The sequence below is a fragment of the Pan paniscus genome, chromosome 23 (assembly GCF_029289425.2).
Source record: "Pan paniscus chromosome 23, NHGRI_mPanPan1-v2.0_pri, whole genome shotgun sequence".
In the NCBI taxonomy this organism is placed as follows: Eukaryota; Metazoa; Chordata; class Mammalia; order Primates; family Hominidae; genus Pan; species Pan paniscus.
Window position 1 is genome coordinate 55,443,727 of NC_085927.1, and position 4,750 is coordinate 55,448,476.

Genomic DNA, 4,750 nt, shown 5'->3' on the forward strand with positions numbered 1-4,750 from the left:
ATGAATAAGTGTTGAATTTTATCAAATGTTTTTCTGCATCAAAGGGCATGATTGTGTGATATTTCTCCTTTATTCTGTTATTATGGAAAATTACATTGATTGATTTTTTTTCAAATGTTAAATCCACTTTGTATTTCTGGAATAAGTTCTACTTGGTCTTGAGGTATCATCTTTTTAATATATCTCTGGATTTGATTTACTAACATTTTACTTAGAATTTTTCATCTATATTCATGACAGATATAAGTCTGTGTATTAGTCCCTTCTAACACTGCTATAAAGACATTACCTGAGACTGGGTAATTTATAAAGGAAAGAGGTTTAATTGACTTACAGTTCAGCATGGCTGAGGAGGCTTCAGGAAACTTACAGTCATGGCAGAAGACAAAGGAGAAGCATGTACCTTCTTCACAAGGCGGCAGGAGAGAGAGCGAAGGGGGAAGTGCCAGACACTCATCAAACAACCAGCTCTCATAAGAACTCGCTTACTATCATGAGAACTGCATGGGGGAAAATCCCCTCATTATCCAATCACCTCCCACCAGGTCTCTTCCTTGACACATGGAGATTACAATTTGCATTACAATTCGAGATGAGATTTGGATGGGGACACAGCCAAACCATATCAGTCTGTAAATATCTCTTATGTAAGATTTGTGCCTAGCTGTAATATCAGAATTTTTCTGGCCTCATAAAATGAGTTGGGGGGGTGTTCTTTTTTTTATTTCCTGTGTTCTGTTTCTGAGTTTGCATAAGATCAGTATTATTCCTTAAATGTTTGGAAAATTACCAGTGAAACCACCTGAGTCTGGAGTTTTCTTTGTGAGAAGGGTTTAGATGATTCTTTGGATTTTCTACTTAATCTTGTATCAGTTTTGCTAAATTGTAGGGGTTTTTTGTTTGTTTGTTTGTTTGTTTGTTTTGAGACGGAACTTTGCTCTTGTCGCCCAGGCTGGAGTGCAATGGCACGATCTTGGCTCACAACAACCTCCAACCTCCACCTCCTGGTTTCAAACGATTCTCTTGCCTCAGCTTCCTGGGTAGCTGGGATTACAGGCATGCGCCATCACACCTGGCTAATTTTGTATTTTTAGTCGAGACGGGGTTTCTCCATGTTGGTCAGGCTGGTCTCGAACTCCCGACTTCAGGTGATCCGCCCGTCTCGGCCTCTCAAAGTGCTGGGATTACAGGCTTGAGCCATCATGCCCGGCCGCTAAATTGTAGTTTTTAAAGAATGTGTCCATTTCATCTAGGTTTTCACTTTTATTGGCACAAAATTGTTTGTAATATCCTCTTGTTACATTTACAATATCATTAGCCTCTACCACAGTGAGGGCCTCATTTTATATCTGATATTAGAATTTTAAAAATGTGAGTTTTCCCTATTTTTTTCCCCTCTTGGTCATTATTGATGGAATTGTCTATTTTATTATATTTTATTTTTGAGACAAAAGTCTTGCTCTGTCACCCAGGCTGCCATGCAGTTGTGTCGATAGTGGCTGCTGCCATCATGCCAGCTACAGCAGGGGGGCATGGCTGGGGCTGCACACTCCATGGAGCCAGTGGAGGCCCTGCCCCTTCTGAGTTGGGGCGGGAGCTCCCAGGTGCCTCTGCAGCCACCCTCCCAGGTGCAGGACCTGGATGTCTCTGCAGCCTACACCCTTGAGGACCCAGGAGAGGCCCTCACCCCATCCCTGCTGGCTCCAGAATGTCTGCTCTCACTGTCTGGCCTCTCTCTGCTCCAGTACCCTCTCTGATCTTGGAATGGGGTTGGGGCCAAGCCTTGGGGCTATGAATGGCAGTGGGAGGCAGACAGATTACTGGGTAGAAGCAGGTGGGTCCCCAGTAAGGCCCCACCCTCAGGCTGAGGAGAGCCCAAAGGCTGGAGGCCAGGCTGTCAGTCCCACAGACCAGAATGGGGACTTGGGTGCCTCTTCTGGGCCCATCCATGGCCATCCATTGACCAATTGGCATGAACTTCCTCCCCTCTGAAGTCCATAAAAGCCCTGGGCTCAGCCAGAACAGGGTAGAGGATGGTCAGAGGACGAAGAGGGCAGAGAGACAACACGTTGGCCAGCTGCAGAGAAGAGCTACCCTTTGGAGATGATGGAACAACCAGTTCCAGAGAGGAACTACCCTCTCTGCTGAGAGCTACAGAGATGGCCTGCTGGCAGAGAGGAGCCAGCCTTTCCAGGGCCTCCTCTCTGCTGAGAGCTGCAGACATCAGGATGACCAGTTACAGAGAGGAGTACCCTCTCCAGGGCCTCCTCTCTGCTGCGAATGGAACACTCAATGACCTGCCTACAGAGAGGAGCTACCCACTGTGGGCCTGAGCTGTTGTAACACTCAGTAAAGCTCATCTTTATCTTATTCATCCTTCATTTGTCTGTGTACCTCATTCTTTCTGGATGCAGGACAAGAGCTCACGCAAAGGTGCCATGACCACAGAGGTTTCCGGCCAGAAAATTAACACCCCAAAGGTCCCATAACAGTGTGATTACTGCTCACTGCAGCCTCAACCTCCTGGGCTCAAGTTATCCTCCCATCTAAGCCTCCCAAGTAGCTGGGAATACAGGCATCCACCACCATGCCCAGCTATTTTTTAAAAAATTTTTTGTAGAGTTGGAGTCTCATTATGTTGCCCAGGCTGATGTCAAACTCCTTGGGTCAAGTGATCCTCCTACCTTGGCCTCCCAGAGTGTTGGGATTACAGGCATGAGCCACTGCACCTGAGCCTGTCCATTTTACTAATCTTTTATTAATCTTTTCAAACACCTACCTGGGTTTTATTTTCTCTATTGCTCCCAATTAATTCATTAATTTCTACTCCTGTCTTGATTACATTCTTCCTTTCACTTTCTTTCTTTCTTTTTTTATTATACTCTAAGTTCTAGGGTACATGTGCACAATGTGCAGGTTTGATACATAGGTATACATGTGCCATGTTGGTTTGCTGCAACCATCAACTCATCATTTACATTAGGTATTTCTCCTAATGCTCTCCCCCACCAGCCCCCCACCCCCCAACAGGCCCCGGTGTTTGATGCTCCCCGCCCTGTGTCCAAGTGATCTCATTGTTCAATTCCCACCTATGAGTGAGAACATGCAGTGTTTGGTTTTCAGTCCTTGTGATAGTTTGCTGAGAATGATGGTTTCCAGCTTCATCCATGTCCCTGCAAAGGACATGAACTCATCATTTTTTATGGCTGCATAGTATTCCATGGTGTATATGTGCCACATTTTCTTAATCCCGTCTATCATTGATGAACATTAGGGTTGGTTCCAAGTCTTTGTTATCTTTCACTTTCTTTAGGCTTAATTTACTCGGTTTTGGGGTTTTTGTTTTTTTAGTTTTAGGAGACAGAAACTTAGATCATTGATTTTCATCCTTCTTATTTCCTAATACATGCATTTTAAGCTAAAAGTCTCCACCTAAGCACTTTTTAAGCCACTTCCCACAAGTTTCAATGTTTATTTTCATCATCACTCAGTTCAAAGTATTTCCTAATTTCCACTGTGATTTCTTCTCTGACCCACAGGTTATTGAGAAGTATGTTGCTTAATTTCCAAACACTTGGGGATTCTCCAATTATCTTTCTGTTGTTAATTTCTTGTTTAATTGCACTGTGGTGAGAGAACACACTCTTATGTGATTTCAGCCCTTTGAAATCTGTTGAGACTTGTTCTAGGGCCCAGCATATGGTCTATTTTGGTAAATGTTCCGGTTCCATTGTTCCTCTCCCGCCCTGGCACCATTGATAGACGTTTTAGCATTGACTCGTTTATTTTTACCTTACGTAGCTAACATTTTTGTATATTCACCCAATATTTCCCCTTTTCTGTGTTTTTCATTCCTTCCTGCATTTTGATGCTTCCACTGGGGTCCCTTTCCTTCAGCCCAAAGAACTTGCTCTGGGATTTCTTGGAGGTGGAGCTGCTGGTGATGAATTTTCTTAGCTTTTGTTTGGAGATATTTTTGTTTATGCTTCATTTCTGAAGACTATCTCCTCCAAAAGGTTGGCCAGTTTGTTTGGCTTTTTTCTTTCAGCAGTTTAAAGATGTCACTCTATCATCTTCTGGATTCCAAAAATGTGAAATGTTTCACCAATTTGCATGTCACTCTTGGGGGCCGTGCTGCCTTCCATGTGTCATTCCAATTTTAGGATACATGCTGCCCAAACAAGCATAGAGCATCATTTGTAAAGCATTTACACATGTCCTTAAAAATACCTTTCTTTCCAGTTTCTCTGTTCGGTCCCTCCCCTCGATGAGGAGCAGAAGGGAGAGGCCACACACCCTCTGCTTGTTTTCTTGGTGTGGGTTTCCAAAAGGTCCTAAAAAAATAATACCCTCTTCCCTCACCTAGGTTCTGAGCAAGCTGAGAAGCACCACGGGGAGAGGCAGGTGCAGCTCTGCCCCTTTCATCGTGGACACAGGGGCCCCAAGTTGAGAGTGGCAGTGGCATCTGGAACAAGGACAGCAGTTCCCATTTAATGAGAGCCTGCCCTGTGCCCAACACCACAATGGGCACATCCATTCTCCACTCCACCTGTTCTCACTCCACCCAGAGCCCCATCCTCTGAGGCAAGTGCTGCCAGCTCCACTGGACAGGCAGGGGACCGAAGTTCTAAGAATTAAGCAATATTCTCATAGCAGCCAGGTCAGGATTCAAATCCAAGTCAGTCTCAATTGAGCAAGGTTTTTTTTGTTTTTGTTTTTGTTTTTGTTTTGTTTTGCTTTGGGACAGAGT

General features: G+C 44.4%; 1 non-coding gene across 1 annotated transcript; it reads right to left on the reverse strand.

Annotated features, from left to right (window-relative positions):
- Positions 1-4,085: 4,085 nt before the first annotated feature.
- LOC112438185 (U6 spliceosomal RNA) lies at positions 4,086-4,187 on the reverse strand. The gene has a single exon (XR_003026662.1). It is a non-coding gene; the product is annotated as a U6 spliceosomal RNA (small nuclear RNA).
- Positions 4,188-4,750: the final 563 nt, after the last annotated feature.